A 21,122-nucleotide genomic window follows, 5' to 3' on the forward strand; every position below is an offset into this window, starting at 1 on the left:
AGCACTAGCAGTAACCCAGGGATTCAAGAGGGAAAATACAAACATGAAAGATGTAAAATCTGAGAGGAAAAACACCACCACAAGAGGTGTGGATGGGACAGCTGGTGATCAGTCATGAATCTTTGGGGTCACTGGGTTGAGTAGTCAGTGCCATCAGTCCTGACCCAGCTGGTGGGTGGCAAATAGCAACCACGGAGGCAAACTCTTCCCTTCCAATCGATGCCTGCTTCATCAGCAAAGACTCTTTGGGCACCTTTACACAGGTGAGGAGTATGCTAGTGCTTAGCCTAATATTTCATTAAATCACAGATAGCTTTTCTGTGTGTTAACTGTATAAAGCAGTTATTTATTGGTAAGTTGTCTGTTTCCTGCTTATAGGAGTCCCTTTGCACTTCACTAAAGGTGCCCAGAAAAAGCCATCTACAAGAGGGGCCATAAGATCGCTGGAGATTAGGGCTGAGATTTGCTGTATCTCATTGCTAACTATAAAAAAGGTTTTCACATGCTTCCTTTTGGATTCTGTTAGCATCTTATTTTTTTGCTGCTTGTAGGTGAATTTGGATTCATGTGACTAGTGTGAGCTATGTGGCACCAAGACAAGTATCTTACCAGTCCTCACACAGCTCTGCTCGTTCAGCATGAACCTGCTCTACAGCAGTTAAGGTTGTTTCAGTGTTGAGTCCTCCCATATAGGTTGGAATATATAGCTCAGTTGTGATCTGCTATATGCCTATACTATTCCAGCCCTGTGCCTTTATCAACTTAAGTCGATACTGAACTGTAGCACCCTGTGCTGTTTTCAGTCTTCAGCTTTCCAGCTGCTGCAAGCATTTTCACCCCTTTTCTCTTTGCCAATTTACTGATGCTCTTTCAATCTTATTTTGGATAACCTTCGTATATTTGCCAACGCAGCCTAGGTTTGCTCCCCGATTTCCCCTTTCTTATTCCAGGCATTGTGTAAGTCTGTAGCTGCAGCTCAGACCTGATCTGAGAACTGTCTGTTCTTGCACTGACATTTTTGGAACTCCAGGCTAGAACCTCCCACAGGCAGTGAGTCCCTTGTGTGCTGACAGAGTGTTTGGGTATTAAGTCAGAGGGGAATTAACCATGGAGGGAAGCAGTAAACAATGACAATCTTTCATGGAAAAGAATTGAAGAAAAGGACTAAAGGAGAATTACTTAGTAAGAGATGTTTCCAGTATTTTATCTTGCAGCAGTAGGCTGCTGCAGAGAGATCAGAGCCAACAGTGTAGATGAATCCTGGAACTCCTAAATGCAGAGCATTAATCCCAGCTTGAGAAAAAACCCACACACTTAGAAACAATAAACTGTTTAAATACAAATCCTGCCTTAAATTCTTGCCCCCTAGTCACAGAAGAGGCAGTGGGGGTTCTCTCAGCAGGGGGCAAGAGAGGAGAGAGAAATGTTAAAGATGCTGCTGGAGATCTGACACTCTCAGAAGGAGACAGGTTTGTGAAACAGTTAAAATCTCCTCTCTCTCCTTCTTTTAAATTTCAGCAATGGGGAGAGACCAGGAGACAGATACCTCTTCAAACAATCTAACACATGGATTAAATGTGCTTTTCATTGCCAGTGGCTGGATTTAGAAGTGACTCAAATACCATACACAGTGTTGGCTGCGTTGATAAATCAGCAACGCACTAATGCTGTGGCCTTAAGCTCTTCCCCCCCAAACTACTAAAGCAACACTAGCCAATAATCCTGTCTTTGAACTCTAGCCTACCACTTTTCATCAGCTGAACTTCAAATCAGTGCAGTATTTCTGATCCTGTTCCTCCCTTCATCTGTAACTCGAGAATCCTCACTCTGCATGGGTCAGTGCTGGGCTCTCTCAAAAAGTCCCCTGCCAGGGGCCCATTCTTTCCCTCTCTGCAAGTGTGTGATTCAAGGACCAACCCCACGACACGAGAGAGACAGGACTCTTTTTCTTATTGTCAGAACTTACATTTCTCAACCACCTTTTATCCCAAAGGACGGCGCTGCTGTTTGCAGGCAGAGCCAGCTGCTGCTTTTAACTGCCTGGTGCAACTCCTTTAAGCTTTTGAGTAGCCAAGGACAATTGCAGACTGTGCAAAATGTTCTCCGTGGAAATCACCTTTGTACAGAGTTTAGCACAAAGTCTACGAGATGTTCAAAGGAGGATTTTTCAGTGCTGATTGTGAGTTGACCAGTACCTTCCATTTCATGCTGGCTCTCTGCATGGAGGTGAATTCTCTCTGTGGCTCCCCATAGTAATGAGGTGGATCCAAGGGATGTTAGGCTATGGCAGTTCTGTGGGACTGGTGCAGCAGAGCAGTCATAAAAGGAGAAACAAAAAGCTGCACGGCTTTGAGAGCGCTAGGTAGGTATTTTAGCTTGGCAGAATGCCATTCCCTGAGAAGAACATCAGCACATCTCTGTTGATGAAAAGAGTCAAGGCCTAAATCATGTCAGCAAGCAACATAGTCTGACAGCAGCATCCCAAAGAGTTTAACACCGATAGTTGGGTCAAAATTCAGTAATAACAATGCCAGAGGATGTTACCACCTGTAAAGAGTTTACTACTCAGGGACTGCCCAGGTTAAGCCCTGGTCAATCTCACACATTAACATCACAGAAGGAGGGCATAGCTGCAAAAATATCCCTGCTTAAAGCAGCCATAAGAACAAAAGTTCTTATTTTTATGCCTGCAGCACAAACATCTCCAGCCTGCAGCTCCATCCAGTGAGGTTTTGCACTGCACTACATAGCATGAGCTAAAATGTCTTTGTTTGGCTCTGCAAGAACAAGCTGTTGGACTGATGAGCAACCAGGGAGAGAATGTAACCCAGAACACCTGTGCAGAAACTCCAGACAACATTTCAGCAGAAATAACGGAGAAGAAAGCTGCTATCTAGAAGAGCTGTAATAGATAAAAATTTTGTTTTCACCAGCTTAGCCACCTACAAGTGGCATGGGAATATTTCGTTCTGAAAACACAAAGCTCCTGCTGCGCAGGTAGCGGTGCAGCTCCACTGACTGTCAGCGATAAGAGGGGAAAATTTATAAGGGAGTAGAAGTCACCAAAACACTCAGCACTGTCACACTTAAGCCTCTGCTATCCTGCCACCCAGAGCAAGGCAGAGCACTTGGGCTGAGCCTCTGCACGCAGACAAAACAAAGTCTCCTAGGAAATGGATTCACACAACAAACTTTCAGGGCTCTGTAACCCACAGTAGCTGGTAAGAAATGCCCCAGGCCAGGATGGTGCTCAGTCTCCCGGGGAACCTCAATCTTCAGTGCTACTTCTAGCCATGACAGAGTAGAGCTGTGCAGCACCGCGGGATGCCCGTGCAACAGCAGCCCCAAAGTAAGTGTCACAATACCACACAATGTTGTGAGTATAAAATTGAACCTTTGCTGCACTGAAGAGGTTGATGTAGTAGAGTAGGATGGGGGCAAGCACCTCCTTCTGTTTGTCCACCTCCTCCCTTGGTTTCCAGATTTGGCTGAGGCACAGGGATTTGTGCTGCAAAAGCACTGCTCTGTTGTTGAAGGTGATGAACAAGATGGCACTGGGATCCCTTTTTCTTCCCTTTCTGCACAGTACTTACCTCTTCTTCCAAGCCCTCCCTTAGTAGCTGTCCCACACAGATCCCCCACCAAGTCTCAAAGCCGCACTCGCCCCATACCTTGTAGCTGCTCTCCTCTCCTCTGGCACTTTGCTAGAAAGCGGGAGGCACGTTACCATCAAAGGGAAGGAAGAGAAGGAGAGCTCAGCCTTTATCAGGCTCCTCCCTGCAGTGACAGTGTGCCACATCAGCAACAGGTCGACAAGTGTGGATGAGGACAGTTTGGAGTGGGCATGGGGGACAGAAGCAGAGGCAGAGAATAGTGTCTGTCATGGGCCATAGGCAATTATTTGTCTCAGATGTTGGAAGTATTTGGTACACTGAATAGTAAAAATGGTGGTGTTGACCGAGAAGGACCTGCCCTTTGCTGCTGCCTCAGCCCAGGTTGGTTTAACATATGAATAAAGGAGGGCACTGTATATTAAAAAGTGCAAGTTATACCCAAATAGGGAAAACAGAAAAGAGCACAGATCTGGTAAATTAAATAAGAAACCATAAGAAGTCCGTTGAAAGCCCTATCTTGAGGAACAAGAGGTGAAGACACAAAACCATGTAATAAAATTATTTTCAAAGACAACAGAAGCAGGAAGCCTGCCAAAATGTCTTCAGGGCTGACAGATTATTGAGATGTAAAATGAGTGCTCAAAGAAGATAAGGATGAAACACAAAAGCAAAATGAATTCTCTGCATCCGTGCACCTTCTGTAGGGATGTAAGCAGGTCCCTACACTGAGGTTTTCTTTGTTGAGAATAGCCAAGAGAAGTGTCTCAAGCTGAAGTACTGGAAGAAAAGGTTTTAGAGTAAATCAGTAAATGAACAAGAGTAAATCCAAGGGCTCAATATTTTAGAAATCTAAAATTAAACATGCAGTTTAACATGCAGTTAAACTCTGGCACACAATGTAGGACCAAACCCAGCCTCAATACCAGGAGAAAAAGCAGCAAACACAGTGCCAATGTTTGAAAAGTGCTGTTTTGAGGGGATGCAAGGGGCAGGAGTTCTAACTTCTGTGTGCCTGAAATGGGTATAAACAATAATGAAGAAAAGAATTATTTGGCATAAGAGAGAAATGACATAGTAATTGCCCCTCAGAGCTTTTGTAGGAAGAAGTCATGCTGCAGAGATCTGAGTGAGTTTGAAGGAGCTGATGAGCAGGTGAATATAGGTGATCGCTTGACATGAAACTTGCACTTCTAAATCCTGTTTGATGAAGTCTCTCACAGAAGACTCTTAAAAAATCTCCTAAGCTCTCAAAAGAATAAGAGGGAAGGCCCCGTAGAGGATCAACAACTGATTAAAAGTTAAGAGAGAGCCTGTTAGACAGATTCATAACTGAGCTGGAAAAAATGAAGTGACAAAGCTTGGAGATGAGAAAAAAAAATACCTGGATGACACAAATTACATCTGATCACAAAGGCTTGCAAATGGTTTTCAAAATACTCCTGAAAGCAGGATGAATCTCAGTTCTGATGGCTGCAAAGTAATGCACATGGGAATAAACAAACAGAACTCTACGAACTGAGCAATGAACTCAAAATTAGCAATCACCATTAAGGAAAGATACCTTCAAGTTGCTATGGATAGCTTATTAAAGTGTTAGCTCAGTGGAAGTCAAAAAAAGCAGATTAGGAAATGTCAGGAAAGCAACAGAGAACAAACCAGAAAGCAGCATCATATCCTGCGGACATCCTCAGGGCACTTGTTTGAGTAATTCTAGTGCTCACCTCAAACATAGAGACAGCAGAATTAGAAACAGTAGAGAGAAAGTAATCACTGGTAGCCAAAGGAATGGAAATTTTCTGAAGAAGGAAGGACCAAATTAAACAGACTAGGATCCTTCACCCTAGGAAAACAAACTGGACAGGGGAATAAACGCAAAAGCAATGCAGAAAATAATGAGAATCATGAATAAGGCAAAAGGGAAACTTGTATCCATCATTTCTCCTAACTTATGCACTAGGAGCTCATTCTCAAGAGTGTCAGGATCTGGAAGACCCTAGTGAAAGCAGTTTTGCTGTGTACTTGCCCTGTTCTTACCCTCCTTCCTTAAGCTGCTCTTGCCAGACACAGCATCACAGGCTGTGTGGAGCTGTAAGCTGACCAGATGAATCCTTTCTTATAAGCCATGGTTCTTCATGAAAGTCACCATGATATATTAGTCTAAGACAATCAGTCCAGCAGCAGACAGTAGCAGTCCCCACACACTCCATGCTTTGAGGTGGTGATAATTGCCCTGCAATACTTTTGCGTTAAAAAGTTATGAAGCACTCAAACCAGTGAGACAATGAAAATTCCCTCTAAAGAGGATAATCTCCAACATATTTAGCTGAAAAAATATACAGGTGCAGAAAGCAGGGGGCCAGAAGAAGAGTACAGCAGCTAGATCTTGTCACGCCGTGAAGTTTTACATGTGGCCATCACTATACACATTAGGAATATAAACTTCTCTACAGGCAGGTGGGACACCAAACCCTGCAGCTTTCTTGGGCTTAAGCTATGTTAATACTCATGCTCTGTGGATGGCCTGACAAATTACATTGCATTACTCATTACATTATGCATCAGAACGACCTATTTTCTGTTTCTACCATGATGTGATCTAATAGGCTCCTCAGCAAGAGCACTGCTGTGAAACATTGTTTGTGCTTGCCGTCTGGCAACGTCACAAAACACTGTCTAGAGTCCTGTTGGGTATCCACAACTATTCCACAATGATAGTACATCCATTTAATGTCAAGCCATAGAAGATGTGGCTTTCTACACCATGAGCAAAACATTCAATAGTGGCAAGTCCCAACAATGAGAAAGGAATGGAGGTTGTAGCCAGGTGGGGGGTCAGTCTTTTATGACAGGCAACCAGCACCAGAACAAGGGGACACAATCTCAAGTTGTGCTGGGGGAAGTATAGGCTGGATGTTAGGAGGAGGAAGTTCTTCACAGAGAAAGTGATTGGCATTGGAATGGGCTGCCCAGGGAGGTGGTGGAGTCACCATCCCTGGAGTTGTTCAAGAAAAGACTGGATGAGGCACTTAGTGCCAAGGTCTAGTTGACTGGCTAGGTCTGGGTGCTAGGTTGGACTGGATGATCTTGGAGGTCTCATCCAACCTGGTTGATTCTATGATAGGATAGGAAAGGAAATAACCCTCTTTTCTTTGTTCTCCATTTCTATATACTCAAGCCCTGCTGCAGTTACAGTAGCATGTTAGCCTCTCCACTACATGGAATATGGGCATCACAGCTATGCTGAAAAGTATGAAGAAACATTCAGGTATCCCAGCCATAATTAATGGAAACAAACCTTATGGGAAGGATGTTGAGCTCTGTGCTTCCACATTTTAGCCAATCTCTACTAGGCAACTGGTTAAAGTCCAGCCCAGGCAGATAGGTTACTCCACAACTACCTGATGCAGATTTCTTACGTTAACATCTACTCCTAGCACAATCCAGGTGGGATGTCTGAAGCATGGCCATGGTGATACAGTGTGGGAAAACCTGGATTTAAAAAAAAGCTTGATGCAGATAACCTTACACCTGTTCTTACCCAAAATAGAGATGTCTGCAGACATGTCTGAAAACTGCCTATGGATACATTGTATTACAAAAAATTTAGTAATTTCTTGCTGGGCTGAAATTTTAAAGAATGATTTTTTTTTTCCCCCAAGGGATTTTATTCACCTTAGTTTTTATCATGGAAGCATGGGAGCACCCACAAGAAAAAAAAAAAAGGAAAGTGAAAAAAAAAGGAAGAAAACCAATTTCCAGTAAAACATATAAATCAAATATTTCCCATACCCTGAGCTTTTGAGGTTGATAATGTATAAAAGATTAAGTGGTTGGATTTTGTTTGCCCTCAGCATAAACTACTTCCCCGTGTTCTTAATTAGTTTACCTCTAGAAAGTAACTTTGCCAACAAGGGAAACAGGAGTCAATGTGCATAAACGTGGGAGATTTCAATTGCTGTATTTTGTGGTAAGTAATAACTCAGCATCTGTGATTTCAGAGGCATCAGGGCCATAAATCCACATAAAGCGGAATGTTATGAATGGAAGCTGTCTGGTCTTTCCTGATCTTGCATCTATTCCTGTCCCTATATTCAGATATGCTCCACACAGTGCAATTCATCCTCTCTCACAGCTTTGCTTTCTGCAAACAGCTGCTTGGGCTGTCCACAGTGACAGGTCATTAGTGGGCAGCTGTTTTTTTCAGGACTGAGCGCACAGGAGTGGCAGTGCTATAAAAGCCTCTCCGTGGAGCTCCATGAACTAATCTGGGCAGAGTTCTGTCCTAATTTCCTATCCTTCCTGTTTGCAAAGATTGCCTCAAAAGCTCTGCTCCTCACCTGCAGCAGTCCTGTTTGATCATGTCCTAGGATCCTCAAAGGGCTCAGTTAACAGCATCAGCTGCACAGCTATTGCTGTTCCAGTGGTGGTCTTGTCACCATCACCTTCATAAACCACATTCCGTTTAGCCGGTGTGACTGCAGCCTGTGGTGCGTGCACATGCGGTGCAAATACTTCAGTTAAGGGTGTGAAGCCATTTCTCTTACAGGAATAAGCTTTAACTGTAGGAGAACTGTTTTAATTCTACAGTTGTGCATGCACTAGCAGAGTGTATGGCTTTAATAACTGTCTGCTGCCATCAATGTAGCACCACTTATTGCTAGGAAACATGACTTTAATCTCAGACGGCAGTGTTAATTTGCCGCTTGATTCATGCAACTCTTCCCATCATTGTGATAATTTGTCTTAAAAGACATCACCTAAAGTTCCATCTGATGAGCATCTCTGTTCTTCTGAGAGACTTTTCTTTGGGAATATATTGCTATGATCTTCTACTTTCCTATGCTAAAGAACTTGATATTAAATTTTAAATCCTTCCAAACCTGCCAACTTTCTATTCTATGGTCTATAACCCCATAACTCCTGATTACTGAATTACTAGTGTCTCACTGGCAGGTTCTGTATCTAATCAGCTACATTCTCTACCTTCTGCATTTGCAGGGTGATTACACTGAGCCATACCTGTGACATTCCAGATTATCATCTTGACAGCAATTACAAGATCACAAGAACTGAACTGTCACAGAACTGACTGGATTAGCAGAGGATGAAGGAGCAAATTACAACAGGGAAAGGGAAGTTTTGACTTATTTTCCTTTGCCACCAAACAGTTCTCCTGGGTTTCCATAGATTCCCTTTGACTCTTCTATTGCTGCTGAAGAGTCCAGACAGAAGCAACTACCTTCTAAATGTGTTGCCAGCTGCTCCAAGGGCACATACCCAAAGCTTGCCTGCTCTTTTGTGTAGTGTTCTGCATCAGAGGTTTTCAGCTTGGGCCTGTGAACTACTTTTTAAGGATCAGCAGATGAGACCAAAGAAGAGCCATCTCACTGCCAAGGACGCCTGTGTTTATCACGAAGCAGTCTGTGCTTTCATTGGGAAATCTGGATGAATTTGCAAGCTGGAGAAGGATGCAGGACCACAGCAACAGATGAGCAGAAAATGCTCCTCTCAATAGCACTTTTCCCCAAGCCTGTCCTACAAATATCTCACTTAAGCTCTAAAGAGAACCAGTCACGCAGGGAAAGAAACCATGGGTCCTGCAGCCCTGACCTCTGGAGCAGTACTAGTTTCTGATCACCCTCAGCACTGAAACAGATCTAAGAAACCTCCTTACTAGTCATGAAAGCAAACACTATCTCTTTCAGAAGCTCTAAAGATTTAGTAAGTTGCTCTTCACTTTTATCTATGAACTACACCAAGTTACAGCAGCAGCAAATTTGGCACACCTGACTTTGTAAAACATTGGGCTAGTTTTTACAGTGTGTAAATCTCCCAAAACAGCAAGGCAAAGACAGAACAGAGATGCACTGCTCCTGATAGGAAAAGAAGCCTCTTCCCAGTCTTTTCAGTCTGCTATTATCATCCATTCTGAACACTTAGCAAGCAACAACATAAACTAAGAGGCTGTTGCAGTCGTACCCTGTGCATCCCTGAAAGATAAACAAGACAAAAATAGAGGAGTCAGACATCTAGGCCATTATGATGGTAGCTGATTTTGTCATCACATCATTAGACTCTGAACCACAGATAGGCGAAGCAGGGGCTGCATGCCTATCAAGACAACATCAGCATGGGCTGCATGGGCTGCTGCTTTTCTTTGCTGCTGCACGCAAGTGGTAGATGGAGAAATTAAGTGAGGGAATAAAAAAGAGTTTGTTCTTCAGTTATTTGAATCTAGTACTGGAGCACTGAACAAAACATTCCTTTCCATGATTTAAATTCTCCCCTTGATGAGCACCTAGCGACACAGTGGGGCTTGCTAAGCTTCCGTTTGGAGCTAGAGAAGAGTAATCTCACTCTTTATTTCTCCCCCCTTCCTGCGCTACACCCCTCTAATCATGATAAATATATCTAAACATGCCTGATTAAGCCAGACAGACAACGAGACCCTAATCTGAACTGATCAGGGCTCTGGAGCTGCCAGAGTGAACCTGCTGTCTCTCTATCAGGCAGAGCAATAAGGGGTCGGTAATGCAGCTCCATTAACTGCTTCCCACAGAATGAATTTCCCTGCCTGCTCCTAAAGAGCAGACACTTGAGGAACACTGCCTGATGGGAAGCTGCTTTGATCGGTCTCTTTCGGCACAATTGTCAAGCAGCTCCTTCTCAAGCCCTCCAGACAAACATCTAAAGTATGAAAAATGTACCCACTTCCTTCTATGCTAGTTTTAAAAAGACCTCCTCGTACCTTATCTAGCTAACTGCCTCTCAATATTTCTCATCTTTTCGTGGTAGGTTTCAGCACTGGCTGCCATGTGTTGTACTGCAGCTGTGTGGTTATCAGCAAAGCAATCCTGTTCCCACTGTACATGTGCAAATATGTGCAAGAGATCTGCTTTTGGGTACAGGTGGAGCTTGCACTTTGGGCATTCACAGAATTTAGGGCTGTGACAGACCATTATATCAATAGGCTGCAGCCATATACCAACACCCCATGTGTGTTTAGCATGGTTATATGAATAGTGGAGGTTCATCAGAAGATAAATGAATCTAGGTCAGAACAACTGCAAGAATATACACCTCTAAATTTGTTCTGGAATCTACACATGCATACACACATTTGCTTTCATGAAAGTGAAGCCCTCTATAACTCTTATCTCTGAGAAGAACTATTCTTAGTCAAAAACTGTGGTCAAGAGGGTTTAATGGAGCACCAGACTGAATTTTGTCTCTGTAAAATCTTGGGACTACTTACCCTAGAACTGGTCCTTGTTATAATTACAAATCCTCTCTGAATCACATCAGCTGTGAACAGCTTCAGGGAACCATTCCACTAGCAGAAAACCACATGGAGAATTATACTTCTCAAACTGATCACATAAGAGACTAGGATAAGGAATGATGTTGTATTTCAGACAAGTCACTTCTAAAGCAAAGGAGTCAAAACAGAATCAAGAATCCGATGCTATGAAACTTCATTATAAACAACCAATTGCCCAACCAACCACAGAATAAAAAATACAGCTGTGACTAGTTCCAGATACACCAAGGTGTTTTCCTTGTGTGTGGAAACACACAGAATGAATCATAGAATGGTTTAGGTTGAAAGTGACCTCAAAGATCATCCAGTTCCAACCCCTCACTATAGGCAGGGGAACCCCCCACTAGAACAGGTTGCTCAAGACCTCATCCAACCTGGCCTTAAACACCTCCAGGGAGGGAGCAGCCACAACCTCCCTGGGCAGCCTGTGCCAGTGTCTCACCACCCTCACTGCAAAGAACTTCTTCCTAACATCTAGATTGAATCTCCCCTCTAGCCAGGATAAACCCATTACCCCTTGTCCTGTCATTACAGATCTTTTAAATAGTCCCTCCTCAGCCCTCCTGTAGGTCCCCTTCAGATACTGGAAGGCCACTATAAGGTCTTCTCAAAGCCTTCTCTGAAGGCTGCAGAGCCCCAGTTCTTGTAGCCTGTCCTCGTCGCAGAGCTGCTCCAGCCCTCTGATCACTCTCGTGGCCTCCTCCGGACTTGCTCCAACAGTTCCATGTCCTCCTTGTGTTGAGGGCTCCAGAACTGCACACAGTACTCCAGGTGGGGTCTCCAGAGAGCAGAGTAAAGGGGGAGAATCCCCACCTTTGATTCTCAAGATTCATTATCTCTGGCTTTGACCATCAGAGAGAGAATTCCAAAAATCCAAGGGCAGGTTGGCTGAGGCCATGATCAAGGTGTTCTAGTGGAAGCTGTCCCTGCTCATGGCAGGGGGTTGGAACTAGATTATTTTTAAGGTCTGTTTCGACCCAAACCATTCTATGACCCTATAATTCTGCGATCCTTTCTGCAAATCTGAGCTCTTGCACTGCAACCTGGAGCCGAGCAATTCCAGCATCTTGCACATCTGCAGTGAATAAACACTGGACATGCATGTGAATGGGGCACTCCCTTTGTCTCTGAGCAATCATGCACTCTGCAGTGCAAAATGGAAATCTAGAGAAAAAAGAAGTCTGTAAATATTTGTGCTAAAGTAGGAGTAAAATAACATTAAGTCTCTAGTTCCTTTCCACAGCAGTTAAGAAACTCCTCTTTTTGCATGTACAAGATGAAGGATGCAACAGAAGGCCATACATTCTTTATTTTTGGGCATAGCACAACCTAGAGAATTTGTTGCATTAAGGCACTAATCCAATTTGGTAAAAATAGTTTTTAGTCTTATAATGAACTCTACTATACATTTGAATGGGATATGGGAACAAAATGGCATGAAGATCTGCCAGTGTATACTTTTGGGTAGATAATACTGTATTTCAAGCCAGCTACTGCATGTTTCTTTAATCAGGCCAGCTGATAACATTTTGTGTAAAATGGGAAGAGGAGCAAGATCGGTAATGAAACTGCTATTTTCCTGGGTACTTTTTTTGTGTAAGATGAATCCTGGCAGCACAGATAATTGTACAAAATGGGAACTCTAGCACTAAAATTACACTGTGTACCGACAGATACGATTGTGCACAAAAGCAGAGCTGCAATTAGCTCGGTAAGAAAAGGTAATGTTTCTTTATTCTTTTAATCATAAATCTATATTTGTGCAAAATCACATCTGACTGCACAAGTTGTGGGCTTTTTAACTGTAAAGTTTGCCTTGTCTCTTTTCCTCTATGTATTTTTCCCCTCCTCTCATGCTCCTCTGAATAAATGAACTATGAGAGTCTAGTTCAACATACATTTAGCTAAGATAATCTAAACACAAACATAGGAAATCTGAGAATTAGATTCTCAGAACCCTCTTATCTTGGACACAGAATCAGAGAGTGCTTTGGGTTGGAAGAGATTTTTAAAGGTCATCTAGGCTAAGCACCCTGCAGTAAAGCAGGGACATTTTCAACCAGATCAGGGTGCTCAGAGCCTTGCCCAACATGACCGCGAATATTTCCAGGGATGAGGCTTCTACCATCTCTCTGGGCAATCTGTCTAAATCTACCTTCTTTTACTTTTAAACCAGTACTCCTTGTGCTGTTGCAACAGCCCTGCTAAAAATTGTCCCCATCTTTTTTTATACTCCCCCTTTAACTACTGAAAGGATGCAAAATGATCTCCCTAAAGTCTTCACAAGCTGAACAACCTCAAGTCTTTCAGCCTTTCTTCAAAGGAGTAGTGTTCCAGCCCTCTGATCATTTGAATGGCCCTCTTTTGGATCAAGAAATTCATGTCTTACGCTGAGGACTCCAAACCCGAGTGCAGTACTCCAGGTAGGTTCTTATCAGAGTGGAGTGGAAGAGCAGAATCACCACCCTCGAGCTGCTAGCCATGCTACTTTTGATGCAGCCCAGGATACAGTTCTGGGCTTCAATTGTACATTTCTGGTTCATGTCCAGCTTTTTACTCCCCAGTGCCCCCTCCTCCTCTTCAGGCCTGCTCTCAATCCCAGCTTGTATTGATACCAGGGACTGCCCCAGCCAGGACCTTGCATTTGGCCTTGCTGAACCTCATGAATCATAGAATCATAGAATCAACCAGGTTGGAAGAGACCTCCAAGATCATCCAGTCCAACCTATCCCCCAGCCCTAGCCAGTCAACTAGACCATGGCAATAAGTGCCTCGTGCAGGGACGGTGCCTCCTCCACCACCTCCCCGGGCAGCCCATTCCAATGGGAAATCACTCTCTCTGTGAAGAACTTCCTCCAAACATCCAGCCTATACTGAGGTTTACATGGGCCCACTTCTCAATCTTGGCCAGATTATACATAATTTCAGATCATAGCCACCTTTGTTCTGACAAGATCTGATACACTTTATATACAAAGCTTCTCATTCAAGTAAGGATGGAGAAACTGAAAGGCTACTAACGGCATCTGACACGTGGTCTAATGAGCACTGCTGTGGTACCTTCATTGCATAATGTCACCACACATATGTTTACCTTCTGAGCTTCTGTGCTGTATTAATAACACTTTTTCTGCTTAATAGATCTCCCTGGGTCAACTTCCATTTAAACACCAAACCCCTTCTATAAAGCCTAAGTGCTACAAACCAGCCTTTCTCTAAATTAAAAGTCAGTCTGTGGGCATCTGCATTTGGGAATGCTTCTGAAAGGGTTTTAAAGTAATCAGTGACAAAAATTCATGCATTTAAAGATGCAACTCCAACAGTCAATCCAACTATTTTTCTCATTACAAGGTAAATGTGAATGCCAGCTTGTTGCTATTCCTGGGGTTTGTCTCTGCACAGCAGTCATACCATTTTAAGTGGAAGTGTGGCACACATTTCATGTTTGTAGATGCATTTTTTAGTCCACTTGGATTATGATACCTTCAAAATTAAAGTGCAGCAGCAGTTCCTGAATGATTTAACATGCAGACATTCTTACTTTGAAGTAGGAACGAGTCGTTCTTGTTTATCTTAATCCAAAAGTATCACAGTATCATCAAGGTTGGAAGAGACCTCATAGATCATCAAGTCCAACCCTTTACCACAGAGCTCAAGGCTAGACCATGGCACCAAGTGCCACGTCCAATCTTGCCTTGAACAGCTCCAGGGACGGCGACTCCACCACCTCCCCGGGCAAAGTGGGTTATATCAAATTGGAATGGGTTCATCTGGAATAACAATAGCCAGCTCGAACCCTGATGCAGGAATATTGGCTACTGAACTACTGTGCAGGCTAAGACTCAATTAAACACGAGGTTCCTTAGCTGTAGATCAGGCCTGACATCCTACATTTCCCGTTCCTACAAATGTGGACGCTTCTGTGGTAACGAGGCTAACTGAAATCTCACCCCTGTACACCCTGCAAAAATAATCCTGGTCCCACTCGTTCAGGGAGCAAGTGATCGATTGCTGCTCTGCAGCAAGGAACGGCACAGCCTTCAAACCGCTCAATAGATCGCATGAGGCAAAAAGGGGAGGCAGCGCAAAGGGTGCGAATGAGTCACTCGACATTTCAGGTTGACTGAAGTCATTCTGCTACATTTATTTCTAATCTCGATGTGCTATCCACATTTGCATGTTAAGCAGGATGCAGAGAAATAAATTTGCATGATTTGCTGCCATACAGACATGGGAAAGAGCAGACTCTGCATGTGCATGAGCATGTGGGGTTACATGCATGACTGGGTGAACATGGCAGCATGGAAAGTGCTTTTGCCACACCTCAGACAGGAGCAGGCCTTTTGCACACAAGCCTGAGCACATCTAAGCCAAAGTGTCTTTGAACATAGGCATCTTTTGGGATCTAATTATAAATGAAAGAAGTTAATTTGCAGTAGGCCTGACTGGAGGAACAGAGGTCCCAAGAGCATACTTCAAGTGACCTGTATGTTGTGTTTTCTTTGATAAATACTAATCCAAGCAGCTGGGAATGAGCTGGTCTGTGTACTCTTGGAGAGTAGGTATCTGTGTTGTGTGCATGTAGGTGACAAGGAACACCTATGAGCATGAGCAGGCATCAGCTGAGGCAGGAATTTATATATTACTCAAACATCATCATCAGTGAACCACCTACTTAAAGATTTCCATGGAAACAATGCATGGCAGCTTCTCAAGTTATGATCTGGCCCAACACAATGCTCCTTCATCCATGGCCATATTTTCAGTTTAAAGCACAAGTTTGCAGAAAGTCTGACTTCTTACAGCTCACCCTAAATTCTGTTTGATCCACGCACATTTAGCAACTTTAATCCATTCTAAAGCCTCAGCTCTGAAGCGTAGGAACCTGAATTTATAGAATCAGAGAATCAACCAGGTTGGAAGAGATCTCTGAGATCATCCAGTCCAACCTAGCACCCAGCCCTAACCAGTCAACTAGACCATGGCACTAAGTGCCTCAGCCAGGCTTTTCTTGAACACCTCCAGGGACAGTGACTTCACTCCCCGGGCAGCCCATTCCAATGCCAATCACTCTCTCTGGCAACAACTTCCTCCTAACATCCAGCCTATACTTCCCCTGGCACAACTTGAGACTGTGTCCCCTTGCTCTATTGCTGGTTGCCTGGCAAAAGAGACCAACCCCCACCTGCCTACAACCTGCCTTCAGGTAGTTGTAGACAGCAATGAGGTCCCCCCTGAGCCTCCTCTTCTCCAAGCTAAACAACCCCAGGTCCCTCAGCCTCTTCTCATAGGGTTTGTGCTCCAGGCCTTTCACCAGCTTTGTCACTAGCTTCTCTGGACACATTCCAGCACCTCAACATCTCTCTTGTTGAGAGGTCCAGAACCGGACACAGCACTCAAGGTGTGTCCTGACCAGCGTTGAGTACAGGGGCAGAATAACCTCCCTTTGTCCTACTGGCCACACTGTTCCTGATGCAGGCCAGGATGCCATTGGCTCTCGTTAGAAACTCTGGGCAAAGACATGGATTTAGCTGTCACTTAAGAAAAATAGTGCCATTGTTATGGAGCCAAAGATCCTGGTGAAATGCCTGAAAGAAAATATTTTTCAAGAGTGAAGAGGCAAGCGTAAGAGATTTCATGAGATACTCATGGCTACATCACAAGGACTCACTGCTTTAAACTGAGGATGGAGACTCTTGTGGTGAATATGGAATCAGTGGGTCATACATGAACTAATCCTTGAGGAGATAGACTATCATTTGGGTTAGGCAAGCAGAGCTGTACTCACCTCAAGCTCAGTCAGGTTTGGTTTCTCACAGAAATAACAATGCATTTTCATTCAGAGCAACAGACACACAGCATGTAGCATAGGTAAGGGCACTGCCAAGATCTGCATTATTATTTTTCCATAATGTCCCAATTAATGTGTCTTTTAAATTATTAACATTTGCTTACTGCATAAAGCGTTGCAGATCCTGCCTACCACTTCTGTTCTGAAAGTTATTGGTCCCACACTCAATTAACCTTGGTGAATAACTATAGGACGGACACTGTTTCTCTCAGTTTCAGTCAATTTTGCTCAGTGTCACAGTTTGCATACAAACCACTGAATGGTAATGCTTAAATCTTGAAGTAAAATTGCTTTAATGGAAACAAAAGTGCATACTGAGTCTCCTATGCTCCATTAGCTGAAAGCCTAAACATTGGGCCTAATCTGTGCAGATTCTATCTTACTAAATAGACATGAGTGCAGTTCTGGTTCAAAAAGTTTAGAGAAAATATATTCTTACATTTGTTTGGGTGGCAGCTGCAGGCATATTATTGCAATCCCAGTCTACTGGAATTGGCTTCATTGTTGTATTGGCTTTGTACATGAGATAAAAAGAAACAAGATGAAAATCTGATTTTTCTTAGTGAGCCCACTCTAAGGCACACTTTTTCATAGAATCAACCAGGTTGGAAGAGACCTCCAACATCATCCAGTCCAACCTAGCACCCAGCCCTAACCAGTCAACCAGACCATGGCACTAAGTGCCTCATCCAGTCCTTTCTTGAACACCTCCAGGGACGGTGCCTCCACCACCTCCCTGGGCAGCCCATTCCAATGCCAATCACTCTCTCTGGGAAGAACTTCTTCCTAACATCCAGCCTATACTTTCCCCGGCACAACTTGAGACTGTGTCCCCTTGTTCTATTGCTGTTTGCCTGGGAGAAGAGGCCAACCCCCACCTGGCTACAGCCTCTCTTCAGGTAGTTGTAGACAGCAATGAGGTCCCCCCTGAGCCTCCTCTTCTCCAGGCTAAACACCCCCAGCTCCCTCAGCCTCTCCTCATAGGGTTTGTGTTCCAGGCCCCTCACCAGCTTTGTTGCCCTTCTCTGGTCACGTTCCAGCACCTCAACATCTCTCTTGAATTGAGGAGCCCAGAACTGGACACAGCAGCCACTGGAACAGATGATGAAATGAAGAGAGACCCTTCACCAAAGAACACTTTAACTCATGGAGGTCTTGACTAACAGTGGGAACTCTGGATGTGCTGAGGATACAACTGCATAGCTACTCAGGGCAGAAGCACAACATGATCAACAACAGCTACCAACCAGTTCACTGATTGTCTCACAACTGGTGTCAGTCCCAGCAGCTCACTTAACCATGAGAGCACAATCATTTTACCTCAGCTTTGTTCTCAGGCTGATAAACAGGTGTGCACATATTTAAAGAAGCCAGCTGTTGCATTCAACATTGCATTATAGCTTACGAGGAGAGGACCATGTCCTATTTCTTCTAGAACACAGTAAAACATTCAACACAGTTGTTCCTACAGTTATGTTCCACCATATACTCTGCTGAAGGCAGTGTTGTCATCTAAGAATCATCTCATGAAAGAGAGTTGAAAGCAAAAAAAAAAAAATACAGTCAGGGAATCAACAGTGTGTTGGACTGATTATTGTGTTTCTGTGTTACATCTCTTTTCCTTGCTCTTTCATGGTCTTTCCTACCCCTGAGCAACCTACTTGAAGCAAATGGTTTTCTTCCATGTGGTGCAACTTAACAAAAACTAATGGGTCAGAGCTGTGTATAGAGTTACACAATAATTAGATTAAAAGAGATCTTTGGGGATCACCTGGTTCAAGCTCCTGCTCAGAGCAGGGTTGACTTTGAAATTACACAAGATGTAGTGTAAGCTGATTTTGCTGCAGTGACTGCTCTAATGGAACCACAGTCTCATTCGGGCAATGGTATGAATTATGTGCATGCCTAGATCAAAGACATATGGAAAATCATTTAGGTAGAAGATCTGCATTAAATAAGATTTCCTTTGAATATGCATTCACAAGGTGATATTGACTTCAGCCCTAGACTCCAATTACATGGGTGCATATAATCAAAACACACACTGAAATGAGGCTGGCATTACAATCATTATTTCCTGACGTCTGTGTGCTTAACATCCTCATTATGTCATTTAAAAAAAGAGTTATTATTCGTGGACAGAATTCAGGAAACAAGGCACAAGAGGGAAGGAGGAGAAAAGGCCAGAATAGAAAAAAACCCTGACTTGATGAGGCACTGCGGCAAATGCTGTATGCCACGTAGCTCACACAGCCTTCAAGAAGGTGCTTCTTTTCCACATACTTTAGAAAGTCTGCAGGAGTCAGTTTGGGGAACTGCAAACTCCAGGAACTGTGCAGCTATCACTCTTCAAGATTTATTGTGAAAGTGGTAAGGGCTCTGCAGTTGAGAAACTGCAACTACCTGAAGGGAGGTTTGAGCGAGGAGGGGGCCAGCCTCTTCTGCTTGGTGGCAAGCAACAGGGTTAGAGGAAATGGTTTCAAGCTGCACCAGGGGAGGTTTAGACTGAATACTAGAAAATATTTATTCACAAAGAGGGCTATCAAACATTGGAAAGGTCTACAGAGGGCAGTGATGGAGTCACTGTCCCTGGAGGTGTTTAAGTAGCGTGGGGACCTGACGCTTAAGGACATGGTTTAATGTTGACCCTTTAGTGCTGAGTCAAAGATTGGACTGGATGATCTTTGAGGTCTCTTCCAACCAGAGAATTTTTGTGATTCTGTAACACATGCCAGAGGCAAGGATTGCTTGTCACAAGACTTGAAGCCAATCCCCCACAAGGAGATTTTAATGCCTCAAAACAGAGATTAGTGTGATTTACTTCCGTGATGAATAGGGTGAATATTATCCAAATCTAAAAACATTATCAACACTACAGTTCTGCTTCCACGTGAAAAAACCAAAACCCTGTAATGCCTGCTGCATTTGTGTCTTCTATGCTCTTCTCTGTCACTTTCTTCTACTCATATGTACTTTACTTGCTATCACATTTAAGGAACTGCAATGTTTAGATTCATTACTATTGCATATCTTGCTGTGTTTGACTTCAGTAGAATCTATTTTCTTCTGAACATCAGCCTTGCTTTTTAGTTTAGTTTGTTAAATATAACTATTTTTGTAAGAGTGATTGTCTTTGTAAAAGAAGCTAATGCTCAAATGTCCCAAAAGCATTCACTGAATTTTAGGGTACTGTTTTCTTGGCTGCACTGTCTGACAATATGTAGACTTCACCCATCTCTTCAGCTTGTCAAGAGAAGAGGTAGATATTCAACCCTTCCAAAGCTCAGGACAATTAAGCATCTGGGATTGCATAGCAGAAGTTGATGCATTCAAAACCACTCCCTTAATGTCATACCAAGATTGTTTAGTCTGAACAGGAGAACAACATTTCAACAGAACATCCTGCTCAAAAGCTAAAAGCCATTTCAAACAAAAGCAAAGCTAAGCATACCAGGCAGAAACCATTTAACACAGACATAATTCATTAAGAAAATAAACACTCTTCATCCCAAGAGACTCTCCATGCATTTCACAAATCTTAATTAAGTTCAGACTCACTTTGTATTTCTGGTATCCTGATAGGTTTCATCGGAGGGGGATGCAGCAGTACTGGGCAGAGGCCACACACTGCTGTAGTTTCTCCCTGGTGTGTTTTAAAGGATTACAGCTGCTCCTTTGGCTTCTCTTGCTAAAACAGACCAGCACTTTAATTAAGTACTACTGTAAGCTCTTGCCACAACCTCATTGAGAATAACGCTTCTCTGGACACTTCTGGTATGGGTTAGCTGAGTTGGTAAGTCTGAATGTTAAAATATGATGACTGTGTCCTTTGACCCCAGCTTTACCCTGGAGAGTACCTCATTTGGCTGCTTCTTTCCCTGTCTTTGTATCTATTCCTTCACCTAACAATGAAATCCATCCTCCAGTGCTTTTCAGCAGCGCACAGCAGGCTGGGAGCTGAAGCAACAACTGCCCAATTAAAATAAAAATGTCAGATGTGCAGAAGGCAAACTGAAATCTGTCTGGGCTATCAGGGCAGATGCCTTCAGACTTAGGCAATTAGTTGAAGGATAATTGATGACCACAGGCAATCAGCCTACAGTGGTGGGTCTCATGCAAGAAACGTGCTAGGGCATATCTATTGACTCAGAGGGAAGAGCTTGATTCTCTCCGAGTCACCTTTGCCATCTCCTGAAGTGCTGAGGCTTTCCTTAGAATTTTCCCTAAATTACTAAATGAAATCACAAAGCACTTAGAAAACTCAAAGCAGCTGTGTGCTGCCACTCCCAGAGCCTCTGTAAGATACGGTGTATGAACAATGGTAAAAGCTCTTTAG

At 43.5% G+C, this 21,122-nt stretch overlaps 1 protein-coding gene across 4 annotated transcripts in view; it reads right to left on the reverse strand.

Moving 5' to 3' along the window:
* GRAP2 (GRB2 related adaptor protein 2) overlaps positions 1-21,122 on the reverse strand; it is a 133,286-nt gene that overhangs the window by 18,983 nt on the left and 93,181 nt on the right. The window lies entirely within an intron of this gene.

This window comes from Pogoniulus pusillus, chromosome 15 (genome assembly GCF_015220805.1).
Source record: "Pogoniulus pusillus isolate bPogPus1 chromosome 15, bPogPus1.pri, whole genome shotgun sequence".
In the NCBI taxonomy this organism is placed as follows: domain Eukaryota; kingdom Metazoa; phylum Chordata; class Aves; order Piciformes; family Lybiidae; genus Pogoniulus; species Pogoniulus pusillus.